This window comes from Ascaphus truei, unplaced genomic scaffold (assembly GCF_040206685.1).
Source record: "Ascaphus truei isolate aAscTru1 unplaced genomic scaffold, aAscTru1.hap1 HAP1_SCAFFOLD_1643, whole genome shotgun sequence".
NCBI lineage: Eukaryota > Metazoa > Chordata > Amphibia > Anura > Ascaphidae > Ascaphus > Ascaphus truei.
Genome location: NW_027454535.1, coordinates 12,556 through 30,635, shown reverse-complemented (window position 1 = coordinate 30,635; position 18,080 = coordinate 12,556). Strand labels below are relative to the sequence as shown.

General features: G+C 48.7%; 13 non-coding genes across 13 annotated transcripts; all 13 read right to left on the bottom strand.

The window, feature by feature from the left end:
• Positions 1 to 106: 106 nt before the first annotated feature.
• LOC142476672 (U1 spliceosomal RNA) lies at positions 107 to 274 on the bottom strand. The gene has a single exon (XR_012791879.1). It is a non-coding gene; the product is annotated as a U1 spliceosomal RNA (small nuclear RNA).
• Positions 275 to 1,547: 1,273 nt separating this feature from the next.
• On the bottom strand, positions 1,548 to 1,715 carry LOC142476671 (U1 spliceosomal RNA). Its single transcript, XR_012791878.1, has one exon. It is a non-coding gene; the product is annotated as a U1 spliceosomal RNA (small nuclear RNA).
• Positions 1,716 to 2,977: 1,262 nt separating this feature from the next.
• On the bottom strand, positions 2,978 to 3,145 carry LOC142476670 (U1 spliceosomal RNA). The gene has a single exon (XR_012791877.1). It is a non-coding gene; the product is annotated as a U1 spliceosomal RNA (small nuclear RNA).
• A 1,262-nt stretch (positions 3,146 to 4,407) lies between these two features.
• LOC142476669 (U1 spliceosomal RNA) lies at positions 4,408 to 4,575 on the bottom strand. The gene has a single exon (XR_012791876.1). It is a non-coding gene; the product is annotated as a U1 spliceosomal RNA (small nuclear RNA).
• Positions 4,576 to 5,836: 1,261 nt separating this feature from the next.
• LOC142476668 (U1 spliceosomal RNA) lies at positions 5,837 to 6,004 on the bottom strand. Its single transcript, XR_012791875.1, has one exon. It is a non-coding gene; the product is annotated as a U1 spliceosomal RNA (small nuclear RNA).
• A 1,287-nt stretch (positions 6,005 to 7,291) lies between these two features.
• LOC142476667 (U1 spliceosomal RNA) lies at positions 7,292 to 7,459 on the bottom strand. The gene has a single exon (XR_012791874.1). It is a non-coding gene; the product is annotated as a U1 spliceosomal RNA (small nuclear RNA).
• Positions 7,460 to 8,725: 1,266 nt separating this feature from the next.
• Positions 8,726 to 8,893, bottom strand: LOC142476666 (U1 spliceosomal RNA). Its single transcript, XR_012791873.1, has one exon. It is a non-coding gene; the product is annotated as a U1 spliceosomal RNA (small nuclear RNA).
• A 1,257-nt stretch (positions 8,894 to 10,150) lies between these two features.
• On the bottom strand, positions 10,151 to 10,318 carry LOC142476664 (U1 spliceosomal RNA). Its single transcript, XR_012791871.1, has one exon. It is a non-coding gene; the product is annotated as a U1 spliceosomal RNA (small nuclear RNA).
• A 1,262-nt stretch (positions 10,319 to 11,580) lies between these two features.
• On the bottom strand, positions 11,581 to 11,748 carry LOC142476663 (U1 spliceosomal RNA). Its single transcript, XR_012791870.1, has one exon. It is a non-coding gene; the product is annotated as a U1 spliceosomal RNA (small nuclear RNA).
• A 1,253-nt stretch (positions 11,749 to 13,001) lies between these two features.
• LOC142476662 (U1 spliceosomal RNA) lies at positions 13,002 to 13,169 on the bottom strand. The gene has a single exon (XR_012791869.1). It is a non-coding gene; the product is annotated as a U1 spliceosomal RNA (small nuclear RNA).
• A 1,260-nt stretch (positions 13,170 to 14,429) lies between these two features.
• On the bottom strand, positions 14,430 to 14,597 carry LOC142476661 (U1 spliceosomal RNA). The gene has a single exon (XR_012791868.1). It is a non-coding gene; the product is annotated as a U1 spliceosomal RNA (small nuclear RNA).
• Positions 14,598 to 15,854: 1,257 nt separating this feature from the next.
• Positions 15,855 to 16,022, bottom strand: LOC142476660 (U1 spliceosomal RNA). Its single transcript, XR_012791867.1, has one exon. It is a non-coding gene; the product is annotated as a U1 spliceosomal RNA (small nuclear RNA).
• Positions 16,023 to 17,277: 1,255 nt separating this feature from the next.
• Positions 17,278 to 17,445, bottom strand: LOC142476659 (U1 spliceosomal RNA). The gene has a single exon (XR_012791866.1). It is a non-coding gene; the product is annotated as a U1 spliceosomal RNA (small nuclear RNA).
• Positions 17,446 to 18,080: the final 635 nt, after the last annotated feature.

Below are 18,080 nucleotides of genomic sequence, written 5' to 3'. Positions count from 1 at the left end.
TCCTTTTTGCCAGCAGTTATTGACCATGCCCAAAGCCCAAGCAGTGGGAATAGCAGCAGCTTGTCTGAACAAACACCTGTTTCTGTTTTTTGTAACCATCCAAAAACAGGGGAGAGCGCGCACGCAGTCCCCCACTACCAGAAATTGTGCAGTCGAGTTTCCCGCATGTGGGGAAATCGCAGAGGTCAGCTAGCTCCAAGTGCAATGAGCTAGCCTCGCCCTGGGAGAGCCACCTGCTGGAGCATGGCTTAAAACTCCCCTGCCAGGTAAGTATGAGTTGCAATGGCGCGCTGGGGGCAACTAGCCCTGTCCCAGGACAACTGTCACCCTTGTGGAGAGAGCAGCTTGGTCATTGGTGCAGCAAGCAACACAGTACCTGAGGCCTAGTATCTGAGCCGCTGCAGCCAGCACCTGCAGCAAGGAGCAGCCTAGGCCATTCCATGCAAACATTTGTGCTGCAGCAGCAGCAGCAGCAGCAGCAGCAGCAGCAGCAATGAATATTTGTCAAACAACATAGATCCAAGACACCCCGTCCTCCTCCCCCCCCCAGAAGCGAAGCGAAGCAAGCAAAGCAAAGCAAAGCAAAGCAAAGCAAAGCAAAGCAAAGCAAAGCAAAGCCAAACCAAACCCTCCCCCCCATCCAACAAGCACCCAGAGCAGCCAAGCTTCGCCGTAAGGTACTTCTTCTTGGTTTTAAAAGAAAGAAGCAATCACTTTGAACACCGCTCAGCTCTGTCATTTCAGCTGCCGGAGAGACAGGGGGACACCATATTTCTGGGGTGGCTTTCTACATCTCCCCTACCTGCTGGCACTCTCTTTTTCTGACCTCCACTGACACCTGCTGCTGCTGCATAAAAAGGGAGAGGTGCCCTGTCCTGCTGCCAAACGTGACACTTTGGCCCTTACCAGCATGGCTGCTTACCTGGCATTTGCATAAATATAGAAGCAAGCTAACACTGTCTGCTGCTCCATGGATAGAGATAGATAGATAGATAGATAGATAGATAGATAGATAGATAGATAGAGATTGTTTTTTGCACAGCTCAGCAGATAGTCTGCAATCTGTTGCTTTTAAATGCTGCTCTTTGTTACTTTGGAGCCTAGAAACTCTAGAACGTACTGTACACTCCCTTTGTGATATCATCACAGGGGGTTGTCTGGCTACAGAGACCCAGACATACCATGTAGAACTAGGGTGGGGAGGGGGTGAAATAAAAACCCCATATCATATCCTGCAAGCAAGGACCGTCCATTTTTTCAAATCCAGATTTGATTGTAAATGTGCTGTTTTTTTCATAAATATATATATACAGTACACAGTATTTGTTTCCCTATTTCCCAATCCACCTGTGAACTTATTCCTAAACGTCTGTGCAGGTACATCATTGTCATTTGTCCCTGTTTGAGATGTTGCTAGCTGGCTATTTATTGTACATGGTGCTCCTTTTTGCCAGCAGTTATTGACCATGCCCAAAGCCCAAGCAGTGGGAATAGCAGCAGCTTGTCTGAACAAACACCTGTTTCTGTTTTTTGTAACCATCCAAAAACAGGGGAGAGCGCGCACGCAGTCCCCCACTACCAGAAATTGTGCAGTCGAGTTTCCCGCATGTGGGGAAATCGCAGAGGTCAGCTAGCTCCAAGTGCAATGAGCTAGCCTCGCCCTGGGAGAGCCACCTGCTGGAGCATGGCTTAAAACTCCCCTGCCAGGTAAGTATGAGTTGCAATGGCGCGCTGGGGGCAACTAGCCCTGTCCCAGGACAACTGTCACCCTTGTGGAGAGAGCAGCTTGGTCATTGGTGCAGCAAGCAACACAGTACCTGAGGCCTAGTATCTGAGCCGCTGCAGCCAGCACCTGCAGCAAGGAGCAGCCTAGGCCATTCCATGCAAACATTTGTGCTGCAGCAGCAGCAGCAGCAGCAGCAGCAGCAGCAGCAGCAATGAATATTTGTCAAACAACATAGATCCAAGACACCCCGTCCTCCTCCCCCCCCCAGAAGCGAAGCGAAGCAAAGCAAAGCAAAGCAAAGCAAAGCAAAGCAAAGCAAAGCCAAACCAAACCCTCCCCCCCATCCAACAAGCACCCAGAGCAGCCAAGCTTCGCCGTAAGGTACTTCTTCTTGGTTTTAAAAGAAAGAAGCAATCACTTTGAACACCGCTCAGCTCTGTCATTTCAGCTGCCGGAGAGACAGGGGGACACCATATTTCTGGGGTGGCTTTCTACATCTCCCCTACCTGCTGGCACTCTCTTTTTCTGACCTCCACTGACACCTGCTGCTGCTGCATAAAAAGGGAGAGGTGCCCTGTCCTGCTGCCAAACGTGACACTTTGGCCCTTACCAGCATGGCTGCTTACCTGGCATTTGCATAAATATAGAAGCAAGCTAACACTGTCTGCTGCTCCATGGATAGAGATAGATAGATAGATAGATAGATAGATAGATAGATAGATAGATAGAGATTGTTTTTTGCACAGCTCAGCAGATAGTCTGCAATCTGTTGCTTTTAAATGCTGCTCTTTGTTACTTTGGAGCCTAGAAACTCTAGAACGTACTGTACACTCCCTTTGTGATATCATCACAGGGGGTTGTCTGGCTACAGAGACCCAGACATACCATGTAGAACTAGGGTGGGGAGGGGGTGAAATAAAAACCCCATATCATATCCTGCAAGCAAGGACCGTCCATTTTTTCAAATCCAGATTTGATTGTAAATGTGCTGTTTTTTTCATAAATATATATATACAGTACACAGTATTTGTTTCCCTATTTCCCAATCCACCTGTGAACTTATTCCTAAACGTCTGTGCAGGTACATCATTGTCATTTGTCCCTGTTTGAGATGTTGCTAGCTGGCTATTTATTGTACATGGTGCTCCTTTTTGCCAGCAGTTATTGACCATGCCCAAAGCCCAAGCAGTGGGAATAGCAGCAGCTTGTCTGAACAAACACCTGTTTCTGTTTTTTGTAACCATCCAAAAACAGGGGAGAGCGCGCACGCAGTCCCCCACTACCAGAAATTGTGCAGTCGAGTTTCCCGCATGTGGGGAAATCGCAGAGGTCAGCTAGCTCCAAGTGCAATGAGCTAGCCTCGCCCTGGGAGAGCCACCTGCTGGAGCATGGCTTAAAACTCCCCTGCCAGGTAAGTATGAGTTGCAATGGCGCGCTGGGGGCAACTAGCCCTGTCCCAGGACAACTGTCACCCTTGTGGAGAGAGCAGCTTGGTCATTGGTGCAGCAAGCAACACAGTACCTGAGGCCTAGTATCTGAGCCGCTGCAGCCAGCACCTGCAGCAAGGAGCAGCCTAGGCCATTCCATGCAAACATTTGTGCTGCAGCAGCAGCAGCAGCAGCAGCAGCAGCAGCAGCAGCAATGAATATTTGTCAAACAACATAGATCCAAGACACCCCGTCCTCCTCCCCCCCCCAGAAGCGAAGCGAAGCAAAGCAAAGCAAAGCAAAGCAAAGCAAAGCAAAGCAAAGCCAAACCAAACCCTCCCCCCCATCCAACAAGCACCCAGAGCAGCCAAGCTTCGCCGTAAGGTACTTCTTCTTGGTTTTAAAAGAAAGAAGCAATCACTTTGAACACCGCTCAGCTCTGTCATTTCAGCTGCCGGAGAGACAGGGGGACACCATATTTCTGGGGTGGCTTTCTACATCTCCCCTACCTGCTGGCACTCTCTTTTTCTGACCTCCACTGACACCTGCTGCTGCTGCATAAAAAGGGAGAGGTGCCCTGTCCTGCTGCCAAACGTGACACTTTGGCCCTTACCAGCATGGCTGCTTACCTGGCATTTGCATAAATATAGAAGCAAGCTAACACTGTCTGCTGCTCCATGGATAGAGATAGATAGATAGATAGATAGATAGATAGATAGATAGATAGATAGAGATTGTTTTTTGCACAGCTCAGCAGATAGTCTGCAATCTGTTGCTTTTAAATGCTGCTCTTTGTTACTTTGGAGCCTAGAAACTCTAGAACGTACTGTACACTCCCTTTGTGATATCATCACAGGGGGTTGTCTGGCTACAGAGACCCAGACATACCATGTAGAACTAGGGTGGGGAGGGGGTGAAATAAAAACCCCATATCATATCCTGCAAGCAAGGACCGTCCATTTTTTCAAATCCAGATTTGATTGTAAATGTGCTGTTTTTTTCATAAATATATATATACAGTACACAGTATTTGTTTCCCTATTTCCCAATCCACCTGTGAACTTATTCCTAAACGTCTGTGCAGGTACATCATTGTCATTTGTCCCTGTTTGAGATGTTGCTAGCTGGCTATTTATTGTACATGGTGCTCCTTTTTGCCAGCAGTTATTGACCATGCCCAAAGCCCAAGCAGTGGGAATAGCAGCAGCTTGTCTGAACAAACACCTGTTTCTGTTTTTTGTAACCATCCAAAAACAGGGGAGAGCGCGCACGCAGTCCCCCACTACCAGAAATTGTGCAGTCGAGTTTCCCGCATGTGGGGAAATCGCAGAGGTCAGCTAGCTCCAAGTGCAATGAGCTAGCCTCGCCCTGGGAGAGCCACCTGCTGGAGCATGGCTTAAAACTCCCCTGCCAGGTAAGTATGAGTTGCAATGGCGCGCTGGGGGCAACTAGCCCTGTCCCAGGACAACTGTCACCCTTGTGGAGAGAGCAGCTTGGTCATTGGTGCAGCAAGCAACACAGTACCTGAGGCCTAGTATCTGAGCCGCTGCAGCCAGCACCTGCAGCAAGGAGCAGCCTAGGCCATTCCATGCAAACATTTGTGCTGCAGCAGCAGCAGCAGCAGCAGCAGCAGCAGCAGCAGCAATGAATATTTGTCAAACAACATAGATCCAAGACACCCCGTCCTCCTCCCCCCCCCAGAAGCGAAGCGAAGCAAAGCAAAGCAAAGCAAAGCAAAGCAAAGCAAAGCAAAGCCAAACCAAACCCTCCCCCCCATCCAACAAGCACCCAGAGCAGCCAAGCTTCGCCGTAAGGTACTTCTTCTTGGTTTTAAAAGAAAGAAGCAATCACTTTGAACACCGCTCAGCTCTGTCATTTCAGCTGCCGGAGAGACAGGGGGACACCATATTTCTGGGGTGGCTTTCTACATCTCCCCTACCTGCTGGCACTCTCTTTTTCTGACCTCCACTGACACCTGCTGCTGCTGCATAAAAAGGGAGAGGTGCCCTGTCCTGCTGCCAAACGTGACACTTTGGCCCTTACCAGCATGGCTGCTTACCTGGCATTTGCATAAATATAGAAGCAAGCTAACACTGTCTGCTGCTCCATGGATAGAGATAGATAGATAGATAGATAGATAGATAGATAGATAGATAGATAGAGTTGTTTTTTGCACAGCTCAGCAGATAGTCTGCAATCTGTTGCTTTTAAATGCTGCTCTTTGTTACTTTGGAGCCTAGAAACTCTAGAACGTACTGTACACTCCCTTTGTGATATCATCACAGGGGGTTGTCTGGCTACAGAGACCCAGACATACCATGTAGAACTAGGGTGGGGAGGGGGTGAAATAAAAACCCCATATCATATCCTGCAAGCAAGGACCGTCCATTTTTTCAAATCCAGATTTGATTGTAAATGTGCTGTTTTTTTCATAAATATATATATACAGTACACAGTATTTGTTTCCCTATTTCCCAATCCACCTGTGAACTTATTCCTAAACGTCTGTGCAGGTACATCATTGTCATTTGTCCCTGTTTGAGATGTTGCTAGCTGGCTATTTATTGTACATGGTGCTCCTTTTTGCCAGCAGTTATTGACCATGCCCAAAGCCCAAGCAGTGGGAATAGCAGCAGCTTGTCTGAACAAACACCTGTTTCTGTTTTTTGTAACCATCCAAAAACAGGGGAGAGCGCGCACGCAGTCCCCCACTACCAGAAATTGTGCAGTCGAGTTTCCCGCATGTGGGGAAATCGCAGAGGTCAGCTAGCTCCAAGTGCAATGAGCTAGCCTCGCCCTGGGAGAGCCACCTGCTGGAGCATGGCTTAAAACTCCCCTGCCAGGTAAGTATGAGTTGCAATGGCGCGCTGGGGGCAACTAGCCCTGTCCCAGGACAACTGTCACCCTTGTGGAGAGAGCAGCTTGGTCATTGGTGCAGCAAGCAACACAGTACCTGAGGCCTAGTATCTGAGCCGCTGCAGCCAGCACCTGCAGCAAGGAGCAGCCTAGGCCATTCCATGCAAACATTTGTGCTGCAGCAGCAGCAGCAGCAGCAGCAGCAGCAGCAGCAGCAATGAATATTTGTCAAACAACATAGATCCAAGACACCCCGTCCTCCTCCCCCCCCCAGAAGCGAAGCAAGCAAGCAAAGCAAAGCAAAGCAAAGCAAAGCAAAGCAAAGCCAAACCAAACCCTCCCCCCCATCCAACAAGCACCCAGAGCAGCCAAGCTTCGCCGTAAGCACCCAGAGCAGCCAAGCTTCGCCGTAAGGTACTTCTTCTTGGTTTTAAAAGAAAGAAGCAATCACTTTGAACACCGCTCAGCTCTGTCATTTCAGCTGCCGGAGAGACAGGGGGACACCATATTTCTGGGGTGGCTTTCTACATCTCCCCTACCTGCTGGCACTCTCTTTTTCTGACCTCCACTGACACCTGCTGCTGCTGCATAAAAAGGGAGAGGTGCCCTGTCCTGCTGCCAAACGTGACACTTTGGCCCTTACCAGCATGGCTGCTTACCTGGCATTTGCATAAATATAGAAGCAAGCTAACACTGTCTGCTGCTCCATGGATAGAGATAGATAGATAGATAGATAGATAGATAGATAGATAGATAGATGAATTGTTTTTTGCACAGCTCAGCAGATAGTCTGCAATCTGTTGCTTTTAAATGCTGCTCTTTGTTACTTTGGAGCCTAGAAACTCTAGAACGTACTGTACACTCCCTTTGTGATATCATCACAGGGGGTTGTCTGGCTACAGAGACCCAGACATACCATGTAGAACTAGGGTGGGGAGGGGGTGAAATAAAAACCCCATATCATATCCTGCAAGCAAGGACCGTCCATTTTTTCAAATCCAGATTTGATTGTAAATGTGCTGTTTTTTTCATAAATATATATATACAGTACACAGTATTTGTTTCCCTATTTCCCAATCCACCTGTGAACTTATTCCTAAACGTCTGTGCAGGTACATCATTGTCATTTGTCCCTGTTTGAGATGTTGCTAGCTGGCTATTTATTGTACATGGTGCTCCTTTTTGCCAGCAGTTATTGACCATGCCCAAAGCCCAAGCAGTGGGAATAGCAGCAGCTTGTCTGAACAAACACCTGTTTCTGTTTTTTGTAACCATCCAAAAACAGGGGAGAGCGCGCACGCAGTCCCCCACTACCAGAAATTGTGCAGTCGAGTTTCCCGCATGTGGGGAAATCGCAGAGGTCAGCTAGCTCCAAGTGCAATGAGCTAGCCTCGCCCTGGGAGAGCCACCTGCTGGAGCATGGCTTAAAACTCCCCTGCCAGGTAAGTATGAGTTGCAATGGCGCGCTGGGGGCAACTAGCCCTGTCCCAGGACAACTGTCACCCTTGTGGAGAGAGCAGCTTGGTCATTGGTGCAGCAAGCAACACAGTACCTGAGGCCTAGTATCTGAGCCGCTGCAGCCAGCACCTGCAGCAAGGAGCAGCCTAGGCCATTCCATGCAAACATTTGTGCTGCAGCAGCAGCAGCAGCAGCAGCAGCAGCAGCAGCAGCAATGAATATTTGTCAAACAACATAGATCCAAGACACCCCGTCCTCCTCCCCCCCCCAGAAGCGAAGCGAAGCAAGCAAAGCAAAGCAAAGCAAAGCAAAGCAAAGCAAAGCAAAGCCAAACCAAACCCTCCCCCCCATCCAACAAGCACCCAGAGCAGCCAAGCTTCGCCGTAAGGTACTTCTTCTTGGTTTTAAAAGAAAGAAGCAATCACTTTGAACACCGCTCAGCTCTGTCATTTCAGCTGCCGGAGAGACAGGGGGACACCATATTTCTGGGGTGGCTTTCTACATCTCCCCTACCTGCTGGCACTCTCTTTTTCTGACCTCCACTGACACCTGCTGCTGCTGCATAAAAAGGGAGAGGTGCCCTGTCCTGCTGCCAAACGTGACACTTTGGCCCTTACCAGCATGGCTGCTTACCTGGCATTTGCATAAATATAGAAGCAAGCTAACACTGTCTGCTGCTCCATGGATAGAGATAGATAGATAGATAGATAGATAGATAGATAGATAGATAGATAGAGATTGTTTTTTGCACAGCTCAGCAGATAGTCTGCAATCTGTTGCTTTTAAATGCTGCTCTTTGTTACTTTGGAGCCTAGAAACTCTAGAACGTACTGTACACTCCCTTTGTGATATCATCACAGGGGGTTGTCTGGCTACAGAGACCCAGACATACCATGTAGAACTAGGGTGGGGAGGGGGTGAAATAAAAACCCCATATCATATCCTGCAAGCAAGGACCGTCCATTTTTTCAAATCCAGATTTGATTGTAAATGTGCTGTTTTTTTCATAAATATATATATACAGTACACAGTATTTGTTTCCCTATTTCCCAATCCACCTGTGAACTTATTCCTAAACGTCTGTGCAGGTACATCATTGTCATTTGTCCCTGTTTGAGATGTTGCTAGCTGGCTATTTATTGTACATGGTGCTCCTTTTTGCCAGCAGTTATTGACCATGCCCAAAGCCCAAGCAGTGGGAATAGCAGCAGCTTGTCTGAACAAACACCTGTTTCTGTTTTTTGTAACCATCCAAAAACAGGGGAGAGCGCGCACGCAGTCCCCCACTACCAGAAATTGTGCAGTCGAGTTTCCCGCATGTGGGGAAATCGCAGAGGTCAGCTAGCTCCAAGTGCAATGAGCTAGCCTCGCCCTGGGAGAGCCACCTGCTGGAGCATGGCTTAAAACTCCCCTGCCAGGTAAGTATGAGTTGCAATGGCGCGCTGGGGGCAACTAGCCCTGTCCCAGGACAACTGTCACCCTTGTGGAGAGAGCAGCTTGGTCATTGGTGCAGCAAGCAACACAGTACCTGAGGCCTAGTATCTGAGCCGCTGCAGCCAGCACCTGCAGCAAGGAGCAGCCTAGGCCATTCCATGCAAACATTTGTGCTGCAGCAGCAGCAGCAGCAGCAGCAGCAGCAGCAGCAGCAATGAATATTTGTCAAACAACATAGATCCAAGACACCCCGTCCTCCTCCCCCCCCCAGAAGCGAAGCGAAGCAAAGCAAAGCAAAGCAAAGCAAAGCAAAGCAAAGCCAAACCAAACCCTCCCCCCCATCCAACAAGCACCCAGAGCAGCCAAGCTTCGCCGTAAGGTACTTCTTCTTGGTTTTAAAAGAAAGAAGCAATCACTTTGAACACCGCTCAGCTCTGTCATTTCAGCTGCCGGAGAGACAGGGGGACACCATATTTCTGGGGTGGCTTTCTACATCTCCCCTACCTGCTGGCACTCTCTTTTTCTGACCTCCACTGACACCTGCTGCTGCTGCATAAAAAGGGAGAGGTGCCCTGTCCTGCTGCCAAACGTGACACTTTGGCCCTTACCAGCATGGCTGCTTACCTGGCATTTGCATAAATATAGAAGCAAGCTAACACTGTCTGCTGCTCCATGGATAGAGATAGATAGATAGATAGATAGATAGATAGATAGATAGATAGATAGATGTTGTTTTTTGCACAGCTCAGCAGATAGTCTGCAATCTGTTGCTTTTAAATGCTGCTCTTTGTTACTTTGGAGCCTAGAAACTCTAGAACGTACTGTACACTCCCTTTGTGATATCATCACAGGGGGTTGTCTGGCTACAGAGACCCAGACATACCATGTAGAACTAGGGTGGGGAGGGGGTGAAATAAAAACCCCATATCATATCCTGCAAGCAAGGACCGTCCATTTTTTCAAATCCAGATTTGATTGTAAATGTGCTGTTTTTTTCATAAATATATATATACAGTACACAGTATTTGTTTCCCTATTTCCCAATCCACCTGTGAACTTATTCCTAAACGTCTGTGCAGGTACATCATTGTCATTTGTCCCTGTTTGAGATGTTGCTAGCTGGCTATTTATTGTACATGGTGCTCCTTTTTGCCAGCAGTTATTGACCATGCCCAAAGCCCAAGCAGTGGGAATAGCAGCAGCTTGTCTGAACAAACACCTGTTTCTGTTTTTTGTAACCATCCAAAAACAGGGGAGAGCGCGCACGCAGTCCCCCACTACCAGAAATTGTGCAGTCGAGTTTCCCGCATGTGGGGAAATCGCAGAGGTCAGCTAGCTCCAAGTGCAATGAGCTAGCCTCGCCCTGGGAGAGCCACCTGCTGGAGCATGGCTTAAAACTCCCCTGCCAGGTAAGTATGAGTTGCAATGGCGCGCTGGGGGCAACTAGCCCTGTCCCAGGACAACTGTCACCCTTGTGGAGAGAGCAGCTTGGTCATTGGTGCAGCAAGCAACACAGTACCTGAGGCCTAGTATCTGAGCCGCTGCAGCCAGCACCTGCAGCAAGGAGCAGCCTAGGCCATTCCATGCAAACATTTGTGCTGCAGCAGCAGCAGCAGCAGCAGCAGCAGCAGCAGCAGCAATGAATATTTGTCAAACAACATAGATCCAAGACACCCCGTCCTCCTCCCCCCCCCAGAAGCGAAGCGAAGCAAAGCAAAGCAAAGCAAAGCAAAGCAAAGCAAAGCAAAGCCAAACCAAACCCTCCCCCCCATCCAACAAGCACCCAGAGCAGCCAAGCTTCGCCGTAAGGTACTTCTTCTTGGTTTTAAAAGAAAGAAGCAATCACTTTGAACACCGCTCAGCTCTGTCATTTCAGCTGCCGGAGAGACAGGGGGACACCATATTTCTGGGGTGGCTTTCTACATCTCCCCTACCTGCTGGCACTCTCTTTTTCTGACCTCCACTGACACCTGCTGCTGCTGCATAAAAAGGGAGAGGTGCCCTGTCCTGCTGCCAAACGTGACACTTTGGCCCTTACCAGCATGGCTGCTTACCTGGCATTTGCATAAATATAGAAGCAAGCTAACACTGTCTGCTGCTCCATGGATAGAGATAGATAGATAGATAGATAGATAGATAGATAGATAGATAGATAGAGATTGTTTTTTGCACAGCTCAGCAGATAGTCTGCAATCTGTTGCTTTTAAATGCTGCTCTTTGTTACTTTGGAGCCTAGAAACTCTAGAACGTACTGTACACTCCCTTTGTGATATCATCACAGGGGGTTGTCTGGCTACAGAGACCCAGACATACCATGTAGAACTAGGGTGGGGAGGGGGTGAAATAAAAACCCCATATCATATCCTGCAAGCAAGGACCGTCCATTTTTTCAAATCCAGATTTGATTGTAAATGTGCTGTTTTTTTCATAAATATATATATACAGTACACAGTATTTGTTTCCCTATTTCCCAATCCACCTGTGAACTTATTCCTAAACGTCTGTGCAGGTACATCATTGTCATTTGTCCCTGTTTGAGATGTTGCTAGCTGGCTATTTATTGTACATGGTGCTCCTTTTTGCCAGCAGTTATTGACCATGCCCAAAGCCCAAGCAGTGGGAATAGCAGCAGCTTGTCTGAACAAACACCTGTTTCTGTTTTTTGTAACCATCCAAAAACAGGGGAGAGCGCGCACGCAGTCCCCCACTACCAGAAATTGTGCAGTCGAGTTTCCCGCATGTGGGGAAATCGCAGAGGTCAGCTAGCTCCAAGTGCAATGAGCTAGCCTCGCCCTGGGAGAGCCACCTGCTGGAGCATGGCTTAAAACTCCCCTGCCAGGTAAGTATGAGTTGCAATGGCGCGCTGGGGGCAACTAGCCCTGTCCCAGGACAACTGTCACCCTTGTGGAGAGAGCAGCTTGGTCATTGGTGCAGCAAGCAACACAGTACCTGAGGCCTAGTATCTGAGCCGCTGCAGCCAGCACCTGCAGCAAGGAGCAGCCTAGGCCATTCCATGCAAACATTTGTGCTGCAGCAGCAGCAGCAGCAGCAGCAGCAGCAGCAGCAGCAATGAATATTTGTCAAACAACATAGATCCAAGACACCCCGTCCTCCTCCCCCCCCCAGAAGCGAAGCGAAGCAAAGCAAAGCAAAGCAAAGCAAAGCAAAGCAAAGCCAAACCAAACCCTCCCCCCCATCCAACAAGCACCCAGAGCAGCCAAGCTTCGCCGTAAGGTACTTCTTCTTGGTTTTAAAAGAAAGAAGCAATCACTTTGAACACCGCTCAGCTCTGTCATTTCAGCTGCCGGAGAGACAGGGGGACACCATATTTCTGGGGTGGCTTTCTACATCTCCCCTACCTGCTGGCACTCTCTTTTTCTGACCTCCACTGACACCTGCTGCTGCTGCATAAAAAGGGAGAGGTGCCCTGTCCTGCTGCCAAACGTGACACTTTGGCCCTTACCAGCATGGCTGCTTACCTGGCATTTGCATAAATATAGAAGCAAGCTAACACTGTCTGCTGCTCCATGGATAGAGATAGATAGATAGATAGATAGATAGATAGATAGATAGATAGAGATTGTTTTTTGCACAGCTCAGCAGATAGTCTGCAATCTGTTGCTTTTAAATGCTGCTCTTTGTTACTTTGGAGCCTAGAAACTCTAGAACGTACTGTACACTCCCTTTGTGATATCATCACAGGGGGTTGTCTGGCTACAGAGACCCAGACATACCATGTAGAACTAGGGTGGGGAGGGGGTGAAATAAAAACCCCATATCATATCCTGCAAGCAAGGACCGTCCATTTTTTCAAATCCAGATTTGATTGTAAATGTGCTGTTTTTTTCATAAATATATATATACAGTACACAGTATTTGTTTCCCTATTTCCCAATCCACCTGTGAACTTATTCCTAAACGTCTGTGCAGGTACATCATTGTCATTTGTCCCTGTTTGAGATGTTGCTAGCTGGCTATTTATTGTACATGGTGCTCCTTTTTGCCAGCAGTTATTGACCATGCCCAAAGCCCAAGCAGTGGGAATAGCAGCAGCTTGTCTGAACAAACACCTGTTTCTGTTTTTTGTAACCATCCAAAAACAGGGGAGAGCGCGCACGCAGTCCCCCACTACCAGAAATTGTGCAGTCGAGTTTCCCGCATGTGGGGAAATCGCAGAGGTCAGCTAGCTCCAAGTGCAATGAGCTAGCCTCGCCCTGGGAGAGCCACCTGCTGGAGCATGGCTTAAAACTCCCCTGCCAGGTAAGTATGAGTTGCAATGGCGCGCTGGGGGCAACTAGCCCTGTCCCAGGACAACTGTCACCCTTGTGGAGAGAGCAGCTTGGTCATTGGTGCAGCAAGCAACACAGTACCTGAGGCCTAGTATCTGAGCCGCTGCAGCCAGCACCTGCAGCAAGGAGCAGCCTAGGCCATTCCATGCAAACATTTGTGCTGCAGCAGCAGCAGCAGCAGCAGCAGCAGCAGCAGCAGCAATGAATATTTGTCAAACAACATAGATCCAAGACACCCCGTCCTCCTCCCCCCCCCAGAAGCGAAGCGAAGCAAAGCAAAGCAAAGCAAAGCAAAGCAAAGCAAAGCAAAGCCAAACCAAACCCTCCCCCCCATCCAACAAGCACCCAGAGCAGCCAAGCTTCGCCGTAAGGTACTTCTTCTTGGTTTTAAAAGAAAGAAGCAATCACTTTGAACACCGCTCAGCTCTGTCATTTCAGCTGCCGGAGAGACAGGGGGACACCATATTTCTGGGGTGGCTTTCTACATCTCCCCTACCTGCTGGCACTCTCTTTTTCTGACCTCCACTGACACCTGCTGCTGCTGCATAAAAAGGGAGAGGTGCCCTGTCCTGCTGCCAAACGTGACACTTTGGCCCTTACCAGCATGGCTGCTTACCTGGCATTTGCATAAATATAGAAGCAAGCTAACACTGTCTGCTGCTCCATGGATAGAGATAGATAGATAGATAGATAGATAGATAGATAGATAGATAGATGAGTTGTTTTTTGCACAGCTCAGCAGATAGTCTGCAATCTGTTGCTTTTAAATGCTGCTCTTTGTTACTTTGGAGCCTAGAAACTCTAGAACGTACTGTACACTCCCTTTGTGATATCATCACAGGGGGTTGTCTGGCTACAGAGACCCAGACATACCATGTAGAACTAGGGTGGGGAGGGGGTGAAATAAAAACCCCATATCATATCCTGCAAGCAAGGACCGTCCATTTTTTCAAATCCAGATTTGATTGTAAATGTGCTGTTTTTTTCATAAATATATATATACAGTACACAGTATTTGTTTCCCTATTTCCCAATCCACCTGTGAACTTATTCCTAAACGTCTGTGCAGGTACATCATTGTCATTTGTCCCTGTTTGAGATGTTGCTAGCTGGCTATTTATTGTACATGGTGCTCCTTTTTGCCAGCAGTTATTGACCATGCCCAAAGCCCAAGCAGTGGGAATAGCAGCAGCTTGTCTGAACAAACACCTGTTTCTGTTTTTTGTAACCATCCAAAAACAGGGGAGAGCGCGCACGCAGTCCCCCACTACCAGAAATTGTGCAGTCGAGTTTCCCGCATGTGGGGAAATCGCAGAGGTCAGCTAGCTCCAAGTGCAATGAGCTAGCCTCGCCCTGGGAGAGCCACCTGCTGGAGCATGGCTTAAAACTCCCCTGCCAGGTAAGTATGAGTTGCAATGGCGCGCTGGGGGCAACTAGCCCTGTCCCAGGACAACTGTCACCCTTGTGGAGAGAGCAGCTTGGTCATTGGTGCAGCAAGCAACACAGTACCTGAGGCCTAGTATCTGAGCCGCTGCAGCCAGCACCTGCAGCAAGGAGCAGCCTAGGCCATTCCATGCAAACATTTGTGCTGCAGCAGCAGCAGCAGCAGCAGCAGCAGCAGCAGCAGCAATGAATATTTGTCAAACAACATAGATCCAAGACACCCCGTCCTCCTCCCCCCCCCAGAAGCGAAGCGAAGCAAAGCAAAGCAAAGCAAAGCAAAGCAAAGCAAAGCCAAACCAAACCCTCCCCCCCATCCAACAAGCACCCAGAGCAGCCAAGCTTCGCCGTAAGGTACTTCTTCTTGGTTTTAAAAGAAAGAAGCAATCACTTTGAACACCGCTCAGCTCTGTCATTTCAGCTGCCGGAGAGACAGGGGGACACCATATTTCTGGGGTGGCTTTCTACATCTCCCCTACCTGCTGGCACTCTCTTTTTCTGACCTCCACTGACACCTGCTGCTGCTGCATAAAAAGGGAGAGGTGCCCTGTCCTGCTGCCAAACGTGACACTTTGGCCCTTACCAGCATGGCTGCTTACCTGGCATTTGCATAAATATAGAAGCAAGCTAACACTGTCTGCTGCTCCATGGATAGAGATAGATAGATAGATAGATAGATAGATAGATAGATAGATAGATAGAGATTGTTTTTTGCACAGCTCAGCAGATAGTCTGCAATCTGTTGCTTTTAAATGCTGCTCTTTGTTACTTTGGAGCCTAGAAACTCTAGAACGTACTGTACACTCCCTTTGTGATATCATCACAGGGGGTTGTCTGGCTACAGAGACCCAGACATACCATGTAGAACTAGGGTGGGGAGGGGGTGAAATAAAAACCCCATATCATATCCTGCAAGCAAGGACCGTCCATTTTTTCAAATCCAGATTTGATTGTAAATGTGCTGTTTTTTTCATAAATATATATATACAGTACACAGTATTTGTTTCCCTATTTCCCAATCCACCTGTGAACTTATTCCTAAACGTCTGTGCAGGTACATCATTGTCATTTGTCCCTGTTTGAGATGTTGCTAGCTGGCTATTTATTGTACATGGTGCTCCTTTTTGCCAGCAGTTATTGACCATGCCCAAAGCCCAAGCAGTGGGAATAGCAGCAGCTTGTCTGAACAAACACCTGTTTCTGTTTTTTGTAACCATCCAAAAACAGGGGAGAGCGCGCACGCAGTCCCCCACTACCAGAAATTGTGCAGTCGAGTTTCCCGCATGTGGGGAAATCGCAGAGGTCAGCTAGCTCCAAGTGCAATGAGCTAGCCTCGCCCTGGGAGAGCCACCTGCTGGAGCATGGCTTAAAACTCCCCTGCCAGGTAAGTATGAGTTGCAATGGCGCGCTGGGGGCAACTAGCCCTGTCCCAGGACAACTGTCACCCTTGTGGAGAGAGCAGCTTGGTCATTGGTGCAGCAAGCAACACAGTACCTGAGGCCTAGTATCTGAGCCGCTGCAGCCAGCACCTGCAGCAAGGAGCAGCCTAGGCCATTCCATGCAAACATTTGTGCTGCAGCAGCAGCAGCAGCAGCAGCAGCAGCAGCAGCAGCAATGAATATTTGTCAAACAACATAGATCCAAGACACCCCGTCCTCCTCCCCCCCCCAGAAGCGAAGCAGCAAGCAAAGCAAAGCAAAGCAAAGCAAAGCAAAGCAAAGCCAAACCAAACCCTCCCCCCCATCCAACAAGCACCCAGAGCAGCCAAGCTTCGCCGTAAGGTACTTCTTCTTGGTTTTAAAAGAAAGAAGCAATCACTTTGAACACCGCTCAGCTCTGTCATTTCAGCTGCCGGAGAGACAGGGGGACACCATATTTCTGGGGTGGCTTTCTACATCTCCCCTACCTGCTGGCACTCTCTTTTTCTGACCTCCACTGACACCTGCTGCTGCTGCATAAAAAGGGAGAGGTGCCCTGTCCTGCTGCCAAACGTGACACTTTGGCCCTTACCAGCATGGCTGCTTACCTGGCATTTGCATAAATATAGAAGCAAGCTAACACTGTCTGCTGCTCCATGGATAGAGATAGATAGATAGATAGATAGATAGATAGATAGATAGATAGAGATTGTTTTTTGCACAGCTCAGCAGATAGTCTGCAATCTGTTGCTTTTAAATGCTGCTCTTTGTTACTTTGGAGCCTAGAAACTCTAGAACGTACTGTACACTCCCTTTGTGATATCATCACAGGGGGTTGTCTGGCTACAGAGACCCAGACATACCATGTAGAACTAGGGTGGGGAGGGGGTGAAATAAAAACCCCATATCATATCCTGCAAGCAAGGACCGTCCATTTTTTCAAATCCAGATTTGATTGTAAATGTGCTGTTTTTTTCATAAATATATATATACAGTACACAGTATTTGTTTCCCTATTTCCCAATCCACCTGTGAACTTATTCCTAAACGTCTGTGCAGGTACATCATTGTCATTTGTCCCTGTTTGAGATGTTGCTAGCTGGCTATTTATTGTACATGGTGCTCCTTTTTGCCAGCAGTTATTGACCATGCCCAAAGCCCAAGCAGTGGGAATAGCAGCAGCTTGTCTGAACAAACACCTGTTTCTGTTTTTTGTAACCATCCAAAAACAGGGGAGAGCGCGCACGCAGTCCCCCACTACCAGAAATTGTGCAGTCGAGTTTCCCGCATGTGGGGAAATCGCAGAGGTCAGCTAGCTCCAAGTGCAATGAGCTAGCCTCGCCCTGGGAGAGCCACCTGCTGGAGCATGGCTTAAAACTCCCCTGCCAGGTAAGTATGAGTTGCAATGGCGCGCTGGGGGCAACTAGCCCTGTCCCAGGACAACTGTCACCCTTGTGGAGAGAGCAGCTTGGTCATTGGTGCAGCAAGCAACACAGTACCTGAGGCCTAGTATCTGAGCCGCTGCAGCCAGCACCTGCAGCAAGGAGCAGCCTAGGCCATTCCATGCAAACATTTGTGCTGCAGCAGCAGCAGCAGCAGCAGCAGCAGCAGCAGCAGCAATGAATATTTGTCAAACAACATAGATCCAAGACACCCCGTCCTCCTCCCCCCCCCAGAAGCGAAGCGAAGCAAAGCAAAGCAAAGCAAAGCAAAGCAAAGCAAAGCCAAACCAAACCCTCCCCCCCATCCAACAAGCACCCAGAGCAGCCAAGCTTCGCCGTAAGGTACTTCTTCTTGGTTTTAAAAGAAAGAAGCAATCACTTTGAACACCGCTCAGCTCTGTCATTTCAGCTGCCGGAGAGACAGGGGGACACCATATTTCTGGGGTGGCTTTCTACATCTCCCCTACCTGCTGGCACTCTCTTTTTCTGACCTCCACTGACACCTGCTGCTGCTGCATAAAAAGGGAGAGGTGCCCTGTCCTGCTGCCAAACGTGACACTTTGGCCCTTACCAGCATGGCTGCTTACCTG